The sequence below is a fragment of the Contarinia nasturtii genome, unplaced genomic scaffold, assembly GCF_009176525.2.
Source record: "Contarinia nasturtii isolate CC-2019 unplaced genomic scaffold, AAFC_CNas_1.1 Cnas_scaffold_695, whole genome shotgun sequence".
NCBI classification, from domain to species: domain Eukaryota; kingdom Metazoa; phylum Arthropoda; class Insecta; order Diptera; family Cecidomyiidae; genus Contarinia; species Contarinia nasturtii.
The window spans coordinates 1887530-1911796 of NW_022198046.1; the positions used below are offsets into that span (position 1 = coordinate 1887530).

The 24267-nt window shown below is 30.6% G+C and overlaps 1 pseudogene; it reads right to left on the reverse strand.

Moving 5' to 3' along the window:
• Positions 1-3444: 3444 nt before the first annotated feature.
• LOC116340537 overlaps positions 3445-24267 on the reverse strand; it is a 54887-nt pseudogene continuing 34064 nt past the window's right edge.

Below are 24267 nucleotides of genomic sequence, written 5' to 3' on the forward strand. Positions count from 1 at the left end.
GACTTGTAACCATAACAATAAAATGCAATAGCTAATACGGGTAGCTTAATTTGCATCGTCTCAACAGACTGTTAGAGGTAGGGTCAATGCAAAATTCAAAGTTTTGAGAAATATAAACGTGAGAAAAGATTTGTTGACAATTTGAATGAAGCCGATAAATTACAGATAGTATAGATTTTTAAGGAAAGGTGAAGACTGAAGAGAGATAATAGACATTTCAGCTTGATTCCAAATTTGGAAGGGTTTAATATGAATTAGTCGAATATGTATATTCACATTATACAACTGATTATTCCTTCAACTCGAAAATTATGACTCAATTTGATGGTTTTATATGGAAGTAGTAAAAACTACAATGTGCATACGTACTTTGTAAAAGAAATCGATGATTCGCATGAAGACTACTAAATATCACGTACATATATTTATGTGTATTCGAAACTTTGCATTGGTATTTAATTTACATAAATTGAATTGCTGACGAAACAGTATGTTGGCGCCCATGAACTTTGACTTTTCATCAGGTAGAGAAATATGTGCGTGAATGCTGCAGAATTTGAAATGAAATCATCGGAAAACATATATGTTGTTCGTTTTCGATTGAGTTATCAAGAATTCTTTCCATTTAAAATGCGAAAATCGCACATTTGTCTATCTAAAAAGATTCGAAGCATGTTGGATCTAAACGCAAATACGCCAGTATTTCGACCGCAATTTCAAAATTTCAAAGAGATAGAGAGAACTAAAGCGAACGGGTTGAAATTGAACTCAGCGGTGCTGCTATCACATTGTATATGTATGTATATCAACACACGTTCCACAATTTGAATTGAGAACGTATATAAAAAGCACTATGAAGTGAATTTATACTCAATTTCGGAATGCAATGTTATTCTTTTCAATTTGAACGAAATGAGGTTTGGGTTTCAGGGCAGAGAGAAAATAGTATGTGGAAAACAATTGGAAAATTGACAAGCAAAAGCACACATGAAATAATGAGTAGATCAAAATTTGTTTTTCGATAGTACGTGACGCTATTCGATTCAGTGATGAGAAAAGCGGGTTTTGTACACGGCCAAAATTCAAGTTCGAAAAATTGCACAATTTCTTAGGGTTTTCTATGTTACGTGCTCTTTGCTGATTGCTTCTGTAAATCTTTCTATTGTCGCTTTGTTTAGTTTCAGTTCACTCTATGTGTCGTAATGCGGTTCATTTATTCGTTTCGCTTTTTTTTCGTCTCACTCTATCGATGTGAATTTGCTAAAATGACGACGACGTTTCATTGATGCCAAATCGATTTTTTTTGACGAAAATTGTGTTCACATAGCAATTTGTTTGTTGGTTCTGTTGTCATTTTCGAGATTCCCATTTATCATTACCGAAATTGTGCAGTATCACTTTAATTTGATCGGTAAAGCCAAATAGATTGGAAATAAAATCAAAAATGCAAAAGGATCACTTTAAATATAACAAACAAATTACACATTTAATAATAAAATGCTGATCATTTCGTTGTGGAAAAGTTTATTAATTAAAGTTTTTTTTTTCATTTTAGTATTGACTTTATGACATTGGTAATAATAAAGCGGAAAACAACTAGTGTGCACGTTGTAAAATGGATTTTTTGGGGAATGTATTCAGTCCAGTGTTAGTTGAAGTGGAAATAATATGGTATTATGAACAAAATCAGCAATGAAATTTATAGCCATTTTCATCGCATTCTTTCTCGTTGTTGAGCTCACTATCGGAAAATAAATCAGTACTTACGAAAAAGCGTAGCGAATTGATTCCGATGTTGGAAGTTGCATTGAGAGAATGACCGGTTTGGTTATTCGTTCACGCTGACTGACTCTCACGCTCAAATCGAATACAATGCACCGAACAAACAATACAATAACGCGTTATTAAATACGATTATTATCGCCGCGATCGTTGTATGGATGTTGTTTGCAACGGTTTTCATGGGTTATGTTATGGTTGTTAGAATTCTTTTTATTGTAGTAAAGCGTATAACAACGGCTTCGCTCGCTTGCAACCATAAAATATTGACCAATAAAACAACACTAAAAACCATTCACAAAATTGCACTACACATCGCCAAACTAAAACTAGACATATATAAATATATGTAACCGGGTGTTTCTATAAGTGGCTCACTGCTGGGGAAAATCAAAACTCACACTCTGCGGCAGTGACGAAGAATGTTCGAAAAAAAATATTGCAATTGCAAAAACAAGGCAATCATTTTCAATAGCTTTGGTATTTCATTCATGTGGTAAAGGCTAAATGGCCATTCAATTTTTTGTAGGCATTTCAATGCATTTTTTTTGTACCTTGGAATGTTTCAGTTAGTTTTATAAAATATTTAAACTAGATTATTGTGGCATTTGAACATCGTCGATAACATCAACAATTGCATCAAAGTGAAAATGGTTTCGCGGCCAAGGGAATCAATCGATTCACCAATTTGGAAATTTTCATTATGGCCAACAAGCATGTATGTACTTTTGTGGGCTTTACATAAAATGAAGTTATAAATAGAAAGCTTTTATGATTTTTGATTTAAAGATATGTAAACTTGGTATGGAGTTAGCTTTTATTTCTTGAAGAAATTGTAAAATGCACACATATATTTCCCAGAGCAAAAAAAATGAATCCCAATGAAAGAAATCTACACGTTTCATGTATAAATTTTCGTGTACTTTTGTTTTATCCAAACGACATGTTTGCTGGATCATGGCAAAAGGTTATGTGCCGCATCTCCTTTTTTTCATGCCAACGGAACAATTTATTCATACAACTTAATCTGCAAGCAAATTACCATAATATATTCTGTGGTTCCTTCAGCGCAAGGTTTTTCTTCGTATTTTTTTATGCATGTGAAGCGTTGTATACCATCTTTCTAACGATCTTACGACCTGATTGTTGTATGCTTTTTCTCACATTAAAGCCAACATAGGTAACGAACAAGAAGAACAAAAAATTCAAAAGAAAAAAATGTAATAAATTTGATTCAAAAAGATAGCAACACCTGGTAAACCTTTTAGATAAATCGAATTCACAATGAATAACTAGTTCAATTTTTGAACTTTTACCAGTTCCCTTATTTTGCGAAAAAGCCGCCCTAATTAATTTTTGTAGTACTCTAATTTTATGAAATGAAGAAAAAGTCATAGATTTGTATCTCTGATGCAATTTTTGTACAGTATATGTGTTCGTCGAACAAATTAAAATATCAATAAACAATGGTTTTCGATAAATTGAAATAGTTATAAAGAAAATCTCATGATTTTACTGAAAAGTTGATTTATATCAACCTTGTATTCAAAATTCAATGTATTTATTTTCAATATGCACGAGTTCAACAAAATTTTGAAATGTAATTTCATACCGAACCAATATGTGTTCTTTTTTAAAATAAAAAATAAATCTCAACTACTTACCTCAACTCGAATCGTTAAATTGTATTCCTTGATGCTTTCATAGTCAAGCGGATGATTAACTTTGATGTCTGCCCATGTATCCCCGTTGTCTGGTCTTTGTTGTAGATAAAACGTGTGATACTTATTGGTTTGTGAAGTTGAACCCGGCATCAATCGATAAAACACTGTCGGATTGCCTTCAATTCCCGAACTGTGTGTTTGATGTTGTGTTTCGATAAATCACGTCCGAGCACGATCAACCCAGATTTTCCATGATGAAAACATTTTAGTTTGGGATAAAACGCCGTGCGCATTTTAATCATTCACACAAAAAGCGGAAACGATGTATAAAAACAGACAGAATGCGAAGAGTTAATACGGTGAAATTCAATGTGAATCAAATAGAATTTGATTTCCATTTGTAATGAAATTAAAAATTTAGAAAGAGAAAATAATCAAACATAAAATGTGTCTCAATTTTCTACACAAAACTACAAATGCTAAACATTTTTTTGATATCTCCGGTAAGCATAAACGCACCAGATTTAATTTAATTTAATTTTTCGATGCGACAACGAAACGAAATAAAAAATGTATAAATTCGGATTTTTACTTGTTTTTCTGTTGGATTCTTCATTGTGTCCTATAAACAAAAATGTGACACTTGCAAAAAAAAGCGTTGCGCTTCGGAACAAAAAAGAATACATATCAAATCTTGTCTGTATCGGCTTTGTTCGCGTTTGAAGATATTTTCAGCCGAATTTCGAACTTTATGTACATGTACATTTCACATACAAAAAAACAAAAGTAAGCACCCAGCATAAAAATGGGAAATGAATCGCAAAAAACAAAATTGATTCCAAAAATGTAACATATAGTATTTCTTCATGAAATGAATGATTTGCTTTTATCTTCACAAAATCATGCATTTTTGTGAAAATTTATATGGATATGTATATTTTCATCTCTGCAATTACATATTGATTAATATATTTATGAAGAAAAATAGACCAAACCACAAAAAAATGGAAGAAAAACAGACAACAAAAAAAATATACGATAATTACAACAAAGAAAATTGTATTTGATACAAAAATTCGTATAAAATTCACGAAATTCTTTTAACTGCACACAAAAAACAAGTTATAGTGCAAAAAAAACTGAAGAACAAGTTCAAATTTGAACATCAACATGAATATATTTGAAAATATGTAAAATTGTTTTTTTTCATTTCTATTCTGTCTTCAAACCTAAAATAGGTTTATTGGTTCTTTTGTAGACCTTCGGTAAATTCGGTAAAAAACACATGTGAAGAATTTCATTGAAAAAACAAAATATTTAATAACTGGATTTGCAAGACAAAAATCAAGATGAAATTCAACACACATTGGAGCCGAAACGCAACAAAAATCATTTTCCATATTCCAAAAGAGAATATTACAAAAGTATAGTTACGTCAAACAAAAAGTCGTCCAACAAAGAAAAAAAAATTCGTCATCAAAAATCAAATATGCAATTTTGCTCAAAAAAGGCGACATGTTGCAAAATCAGTTGACCAAAAATCCGTCGTTTCGTTTCGTCGTTTGATTCGATTCGTTTTCATTGAGACAAAATTTATTTAGATATATTGGGAGGATAGAGAGAAAATGATTAAAAATGAGAAATAAAATAAGAATTTTTGTTGATTTGAAATTTTACGACAATTGTTATACCACCTAATAATGACTTAATTTGAATCTTGAATCGGAATGAAATGTATTGAAGTGATTGGTTAGTTTCGAAATGGTGTGCTTTTTTCGGTTTAAAGAAATTTGTTTCATTTTAAATCCGTTGAAAAATACATATAGTTTTGAAAGTTGTTTACCAGCGCATCGTTAGTACCCGTAACCATATAAGTCATTTTTTTATGCACATTTGAATTCGAATCATATCAAAAGTGGTCATTCGAGCAAATAAAAAAGTAAATGAACTAAAAAAATGTTGTCAAGTTTAATTTTCCGCATTTTGATTCAATTGTAAATTCAATCAAACCCGTCGAAATATACACACACAAAAAAATATACGCAACGTTGAAATCGATTAGTGTTTGTTTGCGAGAAAAATGAAAATTTCGAAACGATGTCAATTCACAACTCAGTTAAAAATGATGAAAATGTGAACATTTTCATTTCAATAAATATAACAAATTTAGACGTGCAAATTTAAAATATAGCCGAGGAAAATTCGATTGCAACAATGATAATTTAAAACCCGATTAAAACGTTGAAAAATTAAAAAGGACATACATTTTCATCGCATTTCTTAAAAGCATCGAAATTTTATTTAATAAGCATAATAAAATGCTACGAGCCGCAATGCTTCGGTCATTTTTATAGTTGAACCATTTTTGACACGTCCTTCAAATCAGATTTTGTTCATGTGAATTGTGTGGTTTGCAATGTTGATGAATGATAATTACATTTTATTGAATTTATTTTATATGTTGGTAAAAGAGAGAGAGATAGCGAAATTCGATGTAGATGTAGAGGTGAAAAATGTGCATAGGCAAAAGCTTAGCAGATAATTAATAATAATTAGCATAAATGGTTTTGTGTGCGAAAATTTATTGACTATTCAATAACACAATCACTATTAACGGTTGCTTTTTTTCATCGTCCTCTTCCCATACTATAATAGTATAATACAACATTAACAAAATAACGAAACCACATCGCCACTGCACCATTGCCCATTTTATCTTTAAATGGATTATAATGTTAATGAAACACTATATCATGGATTGCATGTGAGACAAAAAGCCAATTTATTTTGCAGACAGCTTTTTCCAACCGGCCAGTCTGGTATATATCAGTTTATTCAACATTCTTCGTATATTTTGGTGTATATGCATATTTTCGATAAAACGCGGAGTTTTAAAAATTCTGGTTAAGTCGTCATTGTTTGTTTTCGTCTGGTTTAAACTCTTTGTCAATTTACTTGTTTGGTTCATTTTGGTCCAGTCTATATATATTTTTTTTTAATTCGCCTGGATAACATTATTTCTCTTTAATGACCATTGACCATGCTCAATTTTGCACGTTGTCTCCACGTAGACTCCACCATTTGTGAACCACAAAACACACGCCTCATACTTACCAATTAGGTCAAATTTATAACAAAAGCAAACTTTGGATCGAAATAATTGCTGGATGTTGTTATTGATAGTGGAACAACGTAATATCATACTTTCGTTAATTTTAATTCAAAGTAAACGAAAGGTTTCATTTTTCTTCTACCCCTGAATGATGTTACGTAGCGAACAAGAATTATAAATAGCAGCAGCTAGACAATCATCTCGACCCAAGGTCGGAAAAAAGACTTTTAATGATTTGAACACAAAATTAAACAGTTCACTCACGCAAAACAAACATATAACAATGGTCCAGAAAAAAACGTGATCTTCATTATACTTGAAAAGTGCAAGTAAATATCATTTTATTTCAGGGAATACCAATAAATCTATTCGATTTATTCCCTCTATTATTTGTACGAAATAAAATGTACCAATACACATTATCTGTTGATGATGAAGTTCAAGTTTTATTCTGAGCAGTTTGTATAACATTTTATTTGCAAATTATGTCCGGCGGTTATGTTTGTGTCTTCTTTTCGTCTCAGTTTATGAGCTGTGAATTGTTTTACAATATTTTGTCTCGCAATAAAATGGTAGGACAAATTCATCTATACAATAGCTATGATTTGGTGCAAATGTGAAAAGTCATCACTTTAATTAAAAGATTTTTAGTTGGTTTTCTTATTTGTTGTACGAGTACAGTGAAAAAATAAGAGCGATGTTGTGCATATTGTGTTATGTGCATGTGCATGGTTTCGTTCACAGTTTTTATTCGTGGACCTTCTGGAATACGTCAATCAAGATCTCGTTTTTTTATTTTTACCGTGAACAAACCGAAATTAACAAAGTGCTGGTCACTACTCTTTGTACGGTGCATTTCAAATCATCAAAAAATTCAACAAAATTGCAATTTGTATCGAAACACACAAATGCAAACACATTACTAATTTCTTACTTGATGGATCAAGCAAGACACGCAATTCGTTACGTTTGAGGAAATATTAATGAAAATGGTAAAAGTGTTTTCAATACAAATGCAAAAAAGTATAAAATTATATTAATACACTACATGAACAGCTAGAACACCACATGCATAATTAAAAATAGCGAAATTATTACTTATAAGGTAAAATGCTATGATTATTTTTAAGTCTTATGATTCAATTATAAACATTTCGGCCAATAATAAATAATGGAAAATAAAAATGTTTCATCCAAAATAAAAAAAGAGATATTTTAAATTAAAATGTCGAACCAAATGTTTAAGTTTGAGTAATGGGGTTAAAAGTTTGACTTTCATCAGTTTTTGGGCTCGACTTGAGTTAATTAGCATATAAATAGACTTTGCACCATATCAAAGAGGAAGTTCAATGATAGTACGACCGCATATATTGTCCTTGGACGCAGTCAATAGTAATTAAAATACTAATGAATCAACATTTCTCTTGGAAAACTTGAATGATTAAATAGTAAATAATGCGTTTCCGTGAAGGATATTTTGTATTTATTAAAATTTTGATTTGAAAGTTGCAAAATCAGTCAAGTTCGTAAATATTTTTGTGGAGTTTGTTGGTGTTTCATATTTGATGGTAACAATTTGAATTTGCCAATTTCCACCTTTGTACAGCTTCGATGCAGAGCTAACAAATTCAATACATGGAATTCATCTTACAGAAATACAATGAATAAGTTTTTGTAAAAATTTGGCTTATAATAATAGATTTGAGTGTTCACGTTAGTTACTGATGAATTATGAACCTGAAATTATCTTGCATCGACTTTATGCTTTGGTGAATTGTTGATGATGTTAAACGCATTAAAGCCAAAGTTTAGCCATTGAGTACAATTCATGTTACCGACACCATAGTGAGTGAAGAGAAAAACAAAATAAAATCAACCAAAACAAAGAGAATAAAACAAAAACAAAAAAAAAATAATGGAAAGAAAAATGGAATTTATAAGAAATGCAAAGAAAAAAATGTATATATTTGTAAAGTATGATGTATATCACCGACCTGGCTTTGATTGAAACAACTTTGCCACCAACTGGCATATTTTCCTTGACATATATCGGCCCATAAACATTATGATCCCAAACGGGTGGATTATTGGCACGATCGACGACATCGATTTGCACTTCAACCGTACGCGATAGTGGAGGATATCCCTTATCTTGTGCCATTGCCTCCAATTTGTACGTTTCACGCTACAAATTGTTCGCAAATCGAAGATAAAACAGCCATATCACCGATTCATTGATCGATTCAAAACCAGTAAATCGACCAAATTTCAATGGCAGCGCAGGTTATTTTTTTTTTTCGTTAAACACACAATTTGGTTGAATACAAAAAGTATTTTTTGTGTTTACAAAAATTAGCGGGAAAAAAGCAAAAAACAAATCCAAATAGATCAGCAATAGGTAAAATATTATTGTTATATTTTTTTTTTAAATTCGATTCGATTAGCAGATTTTAGATCGCATTTGATTCTCACTAACACACATAGCATACAAAATACGAAGGTTGTTCCACTTTTAGCCTATTTTTTAGTTAGTAACTAATAGTTACCAAGGGAAATGCTACTACTAAAATTATTATTGCGAAATTTCTCTATTAGATAAAAAAATTTAATTCAATGCATGAAAATCCTGTTAAATTCCAAATATTTCAACAAGTCATATTTTTTACTAGATCGGATTCAACAATTATCCTATAAGACGCCATCAATTAAAATTTAGTATGATTAGAAAAGAGAGATTGCTTTTTAAAAATCGATCTTAGTCATATTAATCTTATAACATTTCTTACATATTGAACTATTTGGAATGAAACTAGATCAACGTAGGTTTTTATATTAAAAAAATGATCTAGTTATGTTAGTAGTAGTTTCTTCATCAATGCAAAAAGAAGGAAATTAGACATTTTTAAAGGTATACAATTTCAATTGGTTATATGCTGCGTAGAGTTATCACAAAATTACGAACAAAAATTGTTCATCATCCAATTTGGCAAATTTGGCAATGGTTCCTCACGTTCCTTTTAACAATACTCATATGATTAACTACTTAAACAGTCAATCATACAAGTCACGTTTCTAGGGACTTAAATTTAATCGAAATTTGTTCATACAGTTAATAAAAATAAATCAGCAAAACATTCACTCCTTTGAACTACTATTTGCATCCTGATTTAAATGACTATATTATATGTATTACCAGGAATTTCAAAAATAACATTTAAAAGAGAATAACGATTGCAAATGGGAGTGTATAGAGCAAATATTTTACTAGATTAAGGAAAAAAGTATAAAATATATATTAGCAGTTGAGTTTAACTACAAAAATGGAATAAAATATAAGCGTGTTAGTCTTTAGTTGGTCTTTTAATTAGGAACACAAATTGCATTTACGTAAAATTTTCGCAGGTATTTTCTGTTGATTTTAAAATTTTCCGCTGCAACATAATGTGTTTTTCTCAAGCGAATTACTTATGCACTTATTCGGGTTTTGTTTGCCGTCTAGCTTAAATGCAATTTTACCATTTTAGCGATGTATATAGTATGTAATATGTATAGAGGTAACAAAATAAATAAAATGTAGCAAGTCATAGAGTCGATAGTCGTTTGTGTCACCTGTCGAGAGTCGTGAGTTTCTCTCACTATTTTTCTTAGTCAAATGTTTGTATACGCAATTCGCTTTGAAGTTCAAAACATTTAAATAATTCGTAGTGAAAACAATAACGTCAATTAAAGTGAAGTTATCTGATTTTCACGCGAATGGGTAAACAGGTGAACTTACGTCTCTCTTTTTACATCGATTGAAAATAGAGAGATGGTAAGAATGTGTACTTACTTGTGTCTCGCTGTGTCTTTTTTTATTGTTTTTATTTTACCAGAGAGCACATTTCATGTTAGAAGTTAAAGCCACTAAAATGCGATTATAAATCACTAATAGTGTAATCATAATGGCAATGAACACTTGTCTTTTCGATCTTAATTAAAATCAATTTTCATCGAAAAGCTCTTTCTTCAAACCGATTCAACATCATCATTAATAAGGGCGATGATTTCAATCTTTCAAATAGTTGAGAGTTTTTTTTTTTGTGGAGGAGTGAAATGTTTTTCTTTAAACATTGGTTTTGTCGTATGATTCTTTTGTGCTGTTAATTAATACCAACCTTGCTTTGACTGACGTTACAACCGTACCAACAGTGACATTTTCTTTTATGTGTATGGGGCCGTAAATGCTTTTATCCCAGATCGGCGGTTTATTATTTCTGTCGACAACGTCTAGTTCAACATCAACATCGGCATGTGATGGTGGTTCACCTCGATCCGACGCACGAACTCTCAGTCGATATCGCTCACGCTACTCGTGATTTTTTTTTTTAGGATCGTTTTTGTTTCAGTGTAAATTTTCATTTTTCGGGAATTTTTTGTTTTGTTTTGCAACAAATTTCACAAATCGAAGCGAATTTTTGCGAACGTATGAGATAGATAATATTTGTTTTTTTTTTTTGTATAATTTGCACGTATCCAGGAGAAATGTATGTATGTGTGCAAATTCGGTTAGTATGTGTGTGACATGTGATATTTCAGTTTTCATTAGAGGCAGTTTTTATTTTTAAATTTTATTTCAATTTTTGCAGTTTCATTTGATTTGTGGTTAGAGATGAGGCGGGTAGACAGAAGAGAAAAAAGAAAAAAAGAAACAAAGATAAACATTTGATAAAAACCATAAATAAATTATAAAATTGCGTACACCTGTTTCAAAGAAATTAAAGGGTAGTTTTTTTTAAAAAAAGAACATAAAATATATTTGTTATTATAAAAAGTGTTATGTGTGATGTTTGTATTTAACGCCCAGTTGATTAGTTAATTTGAAAATTTAAAATAAATGAAATCAAAATAAACAAAGTAAAATTAAATAAACGAAAAAAAATTATGAAAATTGTGGATGAGCAAATAAAAAAAAACAGATGTTAAATATGCAGTACACGATTTTCATAATTTGCCGAAAATAAATCAAATTAAAAGATAATAAATAAATATAATAAAAAACTAATTGAACCTAAAACCAGAAAAAATACTTCCAATATATGTGCCGGAATTGAAAAAAGTAACCGCAACATTTGTAAAATCATTAAAGATTGATTATGAAATGTAATCATCTATTTCAAATATGCAATGCAATAATTATTTCATTGGATAAATTACGAGTAGTGTAAAAAACAAAATAATTGAATAAACAGGAATCCGTTTGTTAGTTAAATCAATAATGTAAATTGATGATAAAAATTGATTCATCGAGCAGTAATCTCCCGGCATCTCGATACAAATTATCCGTAATCGTCTATTCATAATTATTGCATACATTTCTGTGAATTGAATTAGATAAAGACACATGAAAACAAAAGAACCAAGTAAATAAATTAACATGTAATCCAATCAATTCATTTGACCGTTAGTCTATTGTTCTGAATAGCAATGAATGTGTGTGTGTATGTGTTTGTTTATTTGTTTAGGAATTCAATTGTGTTCAAGGAATTCATTCGGATTGGATTGTAAATGAAATGTGGATCGTTGTAAAAAAAAATTAGATTTGACTATTGTAAGAGTTTTAAATTGCACGATTATTATCGTTATCGATTCATATGTACACAATGTGCTCCATATGTGTTTTGCATCCGACGATTATGCACATGATCTTTTTAAATGAGTTCTTACCAGTTTTTCATCTAAAAATAAACAGTTCGATTAGTAAATGGCAATGGTTTTTTTTGTATCATAGGCTACGATACATTATGGATCACATTAAATCAAAATAATGAGATCGCTGCCTTCTTTCGATCGGACCAAACATAATAATGTGCAGTTAGGAATATGTGAGCTGGTGAGCTGAGAAAGCAGGAATTCCAAACAATGGCATGCATGAGTGTAGTTTACATTTATATACAAAACACAATCATATACATATTTAAATAAAAAAAGATACAAAAAAGCATTAAATTGTGAAAACGAAAGACGATGTAACAAATAATATCTTTTTTACCAAAGGATATATGAATGAATTTAAATTTGGGATAGAGCTATGAAAATTGGATAGCTAATTGATGAATACTCTCTTTTGAAAACATAGGAACGGTGTCAATGATAATTATTATGGAAAATATTAAAAAAAAAAAAGTTCTAGTTCGAGGATATCGAGGTATTTGTATGTGTTTATAGAAAACTAAATAACCATAGTAGTGGTTCATTATAAATTGACAAAATGGAATTTAATACTGAGTGAATACAACAATTCTTGGTCAATTTCGAGTTATAAAAGGGACTTGATTTAGCGTGATTTTTGATCCATTGCCAATGGACCATTGGTAATATACTGACCAAGAATCAAATTGAGATTTGAATGCCAATCTACTTACGGTTTGACACCCCTTTATAATGTGATGAATTTCCAATAAAAAACCATATATACAAAATATTTAGATGAGATAAATAGACACAGAGACGTTGTTTGTAAACGTTGAAAATGAAACCGAAAATTAAAAAATAAAACCCAATTTATTTAATTTCATCTTGTGTTCTAACGTGTAAACTACTTCGACTACATTAAATCAAGGAATGTCAATTTTCAGACATCACAAAGCTTTCATCATTTGAAACAATCATGCAATGACGGACAAAACGGAATTTACATGGTGAACTCGGATGAGATTGAGTCAATGATAGGACAATTAGGTTCGGATATAATTAAATTGTGCGTTTCTCTAAAGCTACCGGTGTGACTGTGTATTTTCAACAAAAACCCATTAAATTAAAAGAATAAACGAAAAAATCAAATTGACAAGGTGCAAAGGGATGGGTTAGAGTGCTTTCTCTTAGCGTTAAAATATGCTATATCATTGCATTTAAACGAACTTTTTCGAAAAAGTGTCAACATTGAAAAAAAAGTTTGGAAGAAGCTACAGCGCTCCACTCACAGCAATTTCTCACGTATCACACTGCAACAGTACTCACGTGAGTAGGATTGATGAAGGGGAAGTAAATCATACTAAATGTCATTCAATTCGTTGAAAACCTTTTACAGTCATATGGTTACAAATAAACTCCATTTGACCGCCTCCATTGTAAAATTCTCCTTCGAACCAGTAAATAAACTTTAATTCGCTTTTTATTCGTCGTGTGAGTAGTGTGTGATACAAAAAACTGGAGAAATTACAATTCAACATTGATCAGCGGAAAATAAATGTTTATGCAATGAATAGCTTTTTAAGCGCTTTCGAAAAGCAAAGGAGTACACGGGATCGGAATTGTGCTGCTAGTTCAATTAAATTTGCCAATTTGTACAAATATTTGATTTTGGTGCTGGAAACTGCAAATACACACAGGACATGTGAGTGATTGTAAACAACCAAAAACGAAAACATAACAATGTCAAATTAGGATACAATCCAAATAGGATGCTGGTTGCTTTATTCGTTCGTTTAAGCATGTTCGAAATGCAATTCAAGATTAACATCGAACGTTTATATCTTCAACGTTCGATCTCTTGATGTTTACCAATTTCGATTTGGTTTAAGATCGTTTATCCTTTATTTCGGTTTTTATTTTTCGTTCAATGCATTAGATTGTGTGTGCGAACGGCACGAAGTCTCAAAAATGGTTTGTTCGTTGCCAATTAAATTCACATCTGTAATAAGTCTATTTCAAATTTTCCAACGTGTCGTTATGCGATTTTTCGTCGATTGTGTTTTTTTTTTCTCGAAGATTTCTGCTTATGCCCCAAACACTGATGGAAAATGTCACTTATCTTTCATTTTCTAATCATGTATTATACTCTAGTTGTGATGAATTTAAAAATCCGGTTTGATTAAATTTGAATCAAAATCAATTTGTATTGAATTCAAATCAAATGAGGTCACTTTTTTGAAAAAAATTCAAAAGTTATACCTTGTCGATAAATTGTCAAGCGTTGAACAAAAAACGTCAAAAATAAATTGTTTTCAGTCCAAGCATTAGGTATTCATGGTTTCGAGTAAATTTTATGCTAAAAACGGTTTAAGATAGAAAAAAATGTTTTTTTTTCGTTTAACAAATTTTTGTCTTATCCTAAAGAATAAAAAAAATCGTCTCAAAAATAAATTGTATGAATGTATATGGTCCGCACAAAAATGGCCCCTCCAAAATACCTGCGATAATTTAACGATGTGTTGATAAAAAAAGTCTTATGCTATTGGTCTTAATCTAAAAAATGGTGGAATATGCAAAAAATATTTTATTCCAAAAAAATCGAACGCAAAATTCGGTATCATTTTCCGTATATAAATGCAAAAATATTTTGATTTTGTGTGATTATAACCATCAAAAATACGATTTGGCTACAAAATAAAATTTTCACAAAAATTCTGGACACGCTTTTGCAAAAATAAATTGCGTGATGTCAATCGTTGTTACCAATAAAAAAAATGTTTGATTTTTTTTACTATTCGCAAAAAAACAGTTCATACCAAAAACATATTATATCATATAAAATCCGATTTGGCCAATTTTAACCGTATTTTCTTTTTTACTCCATCATCAACTTTTTTCGTATATTTTTTTTTGTTGGGATTTATATTTTTATTTTTTAATCCAATTGGACACACAATTATCTTTCCTTATTTTGCAACCACATCGAATTTCGACACAAGAACGGAACAGTTAATAAAGTTATTTTGGAATTTTCTCTGAAAGTAAAAGAAATTACTGAACCGAACAAAATGGTTTCAACTAAATAAAATCTTATTGGCGAATAATGGGAGCCAATTTAAATAAAATACATGTGACAAAAAATAAATAAATAAAATATCAGTACCGATTTAAAAATTCATTTACAAATGCAAGAGTGCGTGAAAAATATAATTGTGATATCAGTTTGCATCAACGATTTTCAATAAATGTGAGTGTGAGTATGTGCGCATCTCAAAGTGCAATCTTACAGTACATTTGTATCGAGCGAATGTGTTCATTTTGCTTTTGTGCAATTAAAAGATAAAACGAAGAATTCAAAAAAATAATTGTGCGAATTTTGATATATATTATATATATACTTAATAATAATATAATCGCGATATTGGACTTGCGTTTAATGTTCTTTTCACGAAAGAGCATACAAACATTTGATATCGTTTTCTTTGAAATCATATTATTATTAGTACAAGTGTATGTTTTGTTCAAATTTTTGTGATTATGATAGAGATAGAAAGAAAATTCGTTTTTTTTGCAAAACAATAAATAAGTTGTGCGTTCAAAGATACAATTAAATAAGCCAGTATTTATATAATCAACCCAAACTCATGAATACTTCTTTTTCATATGTTTTGGTATTTTGAATAGTAGACGAAAGAAAAAAAAATTTATCAACAAAATAAATTATTTCCCATTTCAAATTTCAGGCATTTTTTTAAAAAAATAAATCTCATCTATTCATATTTCTTAAATTCATCATTCACATTTTCAATTATTTTTTTTTTTTTTTAAATATAATTTTTAAATAAAAATAATTTATTTGTTCCGATTTTTTCTTCTTTCGGTCAATATTAGACTTTTTGTGAACATTTACAAAAAATCGAAATAAAGTATTAATAATTAAATATTATTTTAAAAAATGTAAAAATAAAATCAGCTGTAGCCAAAATGTTGAGAAATGTTCTCTTTAGAGTTCGCCGAATAAAACGATAAAATATATTTAATTTTAGCATAAATGCTCACAGGGAACTACAACGAAATCAAAGTGGAAATCAATAGAGGTAAAGCATTCATACAATCAACTCTCACTCCATTCTTTTTTATGTTCTGAAAATTACTTATTCATAATTCTGTAATTTGATTAATCTTTTGTGAAATGTTAATAAAATGTTGGTTATTTTAAAAAGAATACGTTCACATTGAGGACACTTACGTCAAGCGGTTTCTTTAGAACGATCCATCCAGACTCTGGTTGTATTTCAAAATATTCCATATCTTGTGGATTGTATGGTGCCGAAATCGAGTATACTATAGCTCCATTATTATCAGCATCTTCATCTGAGGCCGATACACGTAGAATATTCGTTCCAATGCTTGCATCTTGTTTAACGTTTTCGATATATTTCTATAGGTGACAAATAGATTATTAAATTTGTGAAATTCACCCAGACTGTATGGGAATTTTGAGACACTTACTTGTCGATCGAATAATGGCGGCTATTGAAACGTTGTCAAAGTTCAAAAAAATTGTTAAAAGTTCATTTTTTTTTTAATATTAAGATTAATTTAGTGAATAATAGAAAAGTAAATCTTACGTTATCGTTTACATCCGTTATTTCCACTATAAAAGCAAAAGAAAAATGTCATATTAGCCAAATCCAGGTATTTATTAAATTGTTGTTAAGTTTAACATGACATATGCATTTTCAATTACCCGTAAATGAGCATACGCCTTCCAGACTTGGTTCTCCTTGATCGGTTGCTTTGACAGTTACCGATACAAATTTACCATCATCTCCCTCACGATCGAATACTTTATTTGTTGACACTTCACCTGTCTCCTCGTCAACAGTGAATTTGGTGCCTTTTTGATTCGGTTGTTGAACTATTGAGTATTTGACCTGCAATTAAATTGAACTCCAAGAATTAGTTTTATTTTTTTTTAAATATTTACAATATCTACAATTCACTCCATTTAATTAGATAAATTTCGCACTTTTTCTCTAAAAACTACTACATTATAATGGAGATAATTGTAATTGCACAGACTCAAAAAAAAACTTCATTTAAATAGAGATACTATCTTCACTGTGGATGAAAAATTTGTTTAAAATTGTTTCAGTTTTTGCGTGCGGAATTTCCAGTAAAAGTAGTTAAAGTAATGTGATGTAGAAAAAGATGGAGATGGTTGAAATCATCACAAATGTTTATTTTGAATGAAGGCCGATCAATCAAATGTTGACTGTTTACCACGTTGCTACACAACTCTTTCGTGGCTCAACATTAACAAATAGAAACACAGTACGGATATGTGAGAAAGATAGTACGTGTCCAAAATTGAATAACAGCGGTGAGATGAACCATTCATCGCCTGATGATTGTGAGTAAGGCTTTCATAGATGTATAATGTCAGACAGTGTGTTTTAACGAAAAATATGAAATAAGATAAGGCAGCTTGATGCCGCTTGGTGTCACACACGCGTAATCATCATGAATAAACAAATCTATCTCTGAGTATATCATTTTTTTAGTTCATACCGGTATAACAAATCACTAACAAGTCTGATTAATCATTCAATAAATGCCAAAATTCATGTCGTGAAACAAATTAATTTTACCATTCATGATCGATTCATGAAATTTATTGACTTATTTGTCATATATTTGATTTATTTGATTAAAAAATACTATCTAAAAACTTGAAATAATTTGAATTTGATTGAAGTCAAGATTTCATATTAAATTAATAAAGTTAGTGATTTGGCGAAATTACAATTTACTATTTGCTTTGTTAAAGATATATTGAAGAACAACTTGTAGAGCGACAGCAAAATGACAATTTTCTATTCATTCATTATTCTTTTGTTGTCATTTATTCAAATTATATTTATAAGTTTTTCAACACTATCATAGTTTACATTTAGTTTGGAGAATGCTGATTCAATGTTTTATGAATTATACGACTCCTGCTGTTCTCAACAGATATATATCATATATAACGGGGTGATGAAAATAATATTTTTTTGTCAACATCGAAGAGAATTCTCAATAATACTTCATTCCCCTCCGAATGAATATATATTTTAGAAGAAATGTGAGAAATTTTTTTTGTTGAATAAAATGAATGTCTCACAATCCTTTTACTCAAAATACGTCGATTATTGATTATTAATCATTAAGAGTCACTTCCATATAGAGTCTTAAACCTTAAAATTTACGCACCTGTCCATTAACACCTTTATCTTCATCAGTAGCCTGAACTTTAATGACTGGACTGCCATTTGGAGCGCCTTCTTCAACCTTTGGATAATAAGTACCGCAATCCTTGAACATGGGCTTATTGTCATTCACATCAGTGATGAAAACAACAACGACTGCTGTTGACGTATGAATTGTAGCATCACCATTTACACAACAGGATCCATCGTCCATTGCAGTTACATTCAGTTCGTACTTATCGCGATCCAGTGCAATCGCTTTACTATGCAATCGAATGACACCAGTAATTTCCTCAATTACAAACTGTTGACTGGTTGTCCCACCTCCAACAAAACCGAAACGTACATTATCACCATCCTTATCAGAAGCGACTACGGTCGTAACCAATGTATTTGGACCGGCGTTTTCATCAACATTTGGTGTGTACACTTGTTGTGAGAATTTTGGTTCTTCATCGTTCTTATTTTTTGTGTAAACACGAACGGTGGCCGTTCCACTCTTCGGTGGTTCTCCTTTATCTTTTGCGGTAACCAAAAATTCGTAGTAGGCATTATTGTTATCTGCATCCAATTGTTTATTATTAACAATGATTCCGTTTGAATCAACGGCAAAATGATCGTCCGAAACGAGATATTCAATGTCTGCGTTAACGCCAGAATCAGCGTCCATTGCTTTGACTTTGAGAATACTTGTACCGAGTGGAATGTCTTCGTCAACGTTGTGCGCTTGATAATCAGGTAGTTCGAACTTTGGTGCATTGTCATTACAATCCGTTACTTTGATGGTTAAATCAACGGATGTCGAAAAACCACCTGAATCTTCAGTGGCTGTCACAACCAATGAATAAACATGCGGCTGACGCAAATCTTCAAAATCAAGTTCCTTCGCCAATTTTACGATTCCTGAAGTTGGTCCAATGTTAAATGTTCCCGCTCCTTGTCCTTGAGCCTTCAGTGTATAACGAATTTCACGATCGGCAAATGATTTGGCCTTAACCGATATGATGCTGCAAAAAATGAGGGAAAATTTAGAGTTTTCATTTATAGAAATGGTTTTTTCAAATTGAGATTTATAAATTGATTTAATACATTGCGATGATAAATCGTTTCAACGACAAATTGGACATTTGACACCATTATATAGGAAAAACATTGACCATAATTTAATAGAATAAATAATTGAAACGATTTTAATGGCTGTTATAATATTATGGCAGTTGTTAAATGAACCATTTCTGAATCGGGATAATAATTGAATCAACAACTTTATTATTTTGCCCTTGTTTTGATTCTCATAAATGTAACCATTACTGGTTGATCGAAAATGAATTCAATCAAAATTAGCAATGAAGAACAAAAAATTTCAACACACCATTGTATCAGGAATGTAAAACGGTTTCTTTTCGCGCAAAGTCTTATTTTTGTGAATGTTTTGTACTTACTCTGAGTCTTTCTTTTGGTTTTCTGGAATTTCAGCTTCATAGCTTGGCATATAGAATTGTGGTGCTCTCTTTCCACCGACAATCGATAAACGTTCTTCAGGTGTGCTTTGGAATCGACGATCATCTACCTTTCCATTTTGATCTTCGGCTTTTACATACAAAACATATTCCATATCCAATTGAAAGAGATCTGTACCACGTGTACGGACCACACCTGATCGTTCGTCAACTTCAAATCTGAAAATTGGAAACAAAATTGAGTCATAATGACAAGTAAAAAAAATGTTAAATAATGACTTGTAATAATATCGATTCTTACCGTCCTCCGGTACGGTCTCGTACAATGAAATAATGAATATTGTGATCAGTATCTGGATCACGAGCCTGTAATGTAAATACCGGCGTATTTGGTGGTGCATTTAATTGAACAACGGCTTGCATTGGCAACGGTCGATTGATGAAGTATGGAGGCTCGTCGTTTACATCTTTCACGTGAATAATGACTCGTTGATTATCGGTATCTGTAAATAAAATCAATTAAAATATATGTTAAACAATGGAACAATTGTTAAATCAGAAAATACTTACATTTCAAACCAGCTGTGAGACAATTCGATTCGATCACGTTGTACCAGAATAGAATGAAATATTTGAATGAAATTTTTGTGTTATTAAGATTATTATGTTTTTGTTTTGTATTTAACAAAGGCAATTTTGAAACAATGCTCTCTTCAGTTTTTGTATCTTTAATATGGTAGAAAGAACTGTCATGAATTACTTTTAAAGTGTTCAAAAAATTGGAATTGTAAGATACATGAAAATGAATAAATAAGTGTGTATGTTGACGTTCATTTTTAACATTATTTATAAATCCAGTCAAGTTGCAGCATATATCCTTTTTTATTCACTTCATGTTTTTTTTCTTTATACCCAGCGTATTCAACATGGTCTCACCTAACCCTTTTCACCTCAAATGTTCCGAAAGTTAAAAATAAGCAGTTAGGTCATGTTTCTTCGCTTCAATAAAATTATTATGAAAGTACAATAGAAAAGCGATGTATTTCACGCAAGTTGGGTGAAATGAGCACATTTTTCGTTTTTTTTTTCTTTCGAAAATACATTAAATTTCGAGTTCAGGCATATATGAATATTCATAAACTGAGTAGAACATACACAATGCATCCACCGTTACTTTACTGCTTCTGCGGTCATTTTTTACATCGAGAGAATGTATAACACTTTCTGGGAATCAGATAATAAATGCATCGCAGGGAATAGGTTTACTTGCCATTATACATTATGTGCTAAATAAATAAGTAATTAGATAATGCAAAAAATTGATATGTAGAGCGCTCGACATTTATGGAAAAGAACAAAGAATTTTATGTTTTTACACCATAAATTATATTAATTGCTAATGGTGAAGCTTCTAGCGGATATCCTTAATTCATTGTATTACTGTAGTTGGCTTTAAATATCTTTAAACAACGTTTGGACTTGGATATATACTCTAATAGAATCTGCAACGAAGCTAAATTTAATACGCTTACTATGTTCAAGCCAAACATATTTTGAGAACGCTATTCATTCCAATTGTAATTATTCGGAGGCCAACACTACTGAAATTCAAAGATTTGGAGCATTTTACAAACATTACAAACGTTGACAGCATTGTAGTTGGAATTATGTTCTATGGAAAATGTTGAAATCCTATTATCGCTCATCGTTAATTAATCATTTAATTTAAATTGTTACATTACTGCTAGCTAAAAATTAGTTTTATGGCTGGGTTGTGCCAAGCAAGTGTACACAGAAAAAAACAATGAATGTTTGCACTTCTGCTTATACATCTATACCATGTTAATAGTCACACGTTCAATCACCGTTGACATAGTATGATGCTTTCGTTTTTTAACTCCATATAATCAGAATTTAAATTATAAAATATACGTTGCATGCGATATGTGCATCCTCTCCTCCTGGGTATGCGAATGTATCATAGTTGATAATTTATTGCATAATCAAATGATCAAATGGGGTAAAAGGTTGAATTTTATGGAAAACATTCATTAACATATGTAAAAGTTTTATGTGCTTTCAACGAAATTACAATTTACGCTGTGTTCTTTTTTTTTAAATAAAAATCGGGCGATAGCGCACGTAATATATTAGAAGTGTTTTAATTTCACAAAAAAATGATCTACTTGAATAAATGTTTTATAAATTAATTAACTTTTGAATCAGTGAATGTAAAGGATTCAGTTTAGCAAAAAAAAAATCCCATCGTCACACTTTTTACTACCACAACAATAGTGGATGGAAAACTCGCCCTCATAAATTTTCAATTTTTAAAATCAAACGTTCAAACATGGAGTTAACTTTTGTCAAATTTGGAGAAAATCACGCTCATTTTTGTAGAGGATAATGTCGCTGAAAACATGAAAATCCATCTATAGTAACAGGGAAACATCGAATATGAGGAAAATAAAATGCACTTCCGCCAGCAAAAAGATATGATACGTTTTTTAATGGTAAAATGCCTTCCATCCATTCACAATTCATTTCAACCTTCGGAAGCCATGGAGATATTTGTATCGGCGACATTTGAAAACCCTATCGTACTTCCGTTAAGTTTATAATAGCACACAAACAGAGAGACGATGAAATGGAATATCATATATTTCCCCAGTCAAATGGTGCAATCAACGCAAAAAAAAAACACAAAAAAACGTTGAACGCAGCAAAATTCAAGATCAAAAAATCTCAACATTTGCCGTTGTTAATGGATACGTGCCAAATCATACATAATCTTTATACATGAACATATTCACATAGACAGACAGTGAAACATATATACACATTCCCGTATATGTATGAGTAGTCATTTACAATCACTGGTGCATAGTTTGTGTAATTTTTTAGGTAACTAACATCCTATCTTATGTACATTTAGGAGACCGATTTTTTCTTGAGAAATAATTTCCTCCTTAGAACTTTTCCTTGTCAATTGAATAAATTTCAGCCTAGCTGTTTTTCTTTGTGACGAAATATGCATTTTAGCTTGTATGAAAAAGATAATGATATGGAAAAAAGGAAGACACAAATCGCCCCCATTTCATTTTTTTCCACAAATTTATTGCAATTTATGTCGACCAATTCAATGTTACAACTTGTAACTTACATACAGTGCTCACTAATAAATCAACTTCTTTTGGATCATCTAAAAACATTGAAAACATTGACTACAACTTCTTTCAACCTCCAATAGTACCAATATGCAATTGAATTTACTTTTGTGTAAAGTGTAACTTACACTGAAACATTATAATCATGAACAGCGAAGCACAATTTATTGCGGTATAATGGGTCAATGGTTATCACACTTGTGTACGTATTTTCATTCACATATATAAATCGCATGAGAATTTGTCAACATCTGTAGATTGATAAAATCACAAACAGCTACAAAATATTTGTAAAATAGAATTGAACGTACACATCTCTGAATAAATTATCACACAATAAATGAATATTTGTCATTTGAATGTTCACAAAGAAGCTACTAAAATTTTGAAGTACAGATATAATATAAACATCGGACTAAAACATTAAAATGAAATTCGTGTGCATACTTTTATTAGTTTTTGTAAATTCATACGCATTTACCATTGATCAATTGAATGAAAACAATTCAAACATGTTATCCAGAATTCAGAGATACCACAAAAACACCCAAAGAAGACTGTAAGATTGTTTTGAGACCAAATATTCGTATTGGTATGAAAGAAGGTTCTCTAGTAGGTGCTGCAGCCGGTGCTGCTACTGGAGCTATCGCAGGTAAAGTATAAAGTAGTGAAATATTGTAAATGTAAAAAACACAAAAAAAAAATCTAAATCAAGTTTGAATTACTGTGAGTGTGTATTAAAACCAGTGAATCGTTCAAATTTTGTTAACATTTTAAATTGCTATTGGGTTCAGTGTAATAGTTTTGTAAAAAATGTAGCATTGTAGTTTTAGGGAATAGAAAAATATACACATATACATATGAAATTATATGAAAGCACAAAATACAATTCACAAAGTCGAATGTAATACAAAGCCTTCGTTGAAGTATGTTAAGTAAAGACGCATTTGGAGCAAAAGTCACTAAATAAGAAAGAAATATTAAACAGTAAAATGAAGTGAATGCAATTTGCGCAATGCTTTGTGTCAGAGTTTTTCATATTTAGTCAATAAGAATAATTACTTCAGTGCAGTTATAATCTAGGGGGTAGATACAACGATTCAAATCTACGCTAATAATTTTTCCCACAAATATTATATTTTGAACAAATTTGATCCCTTC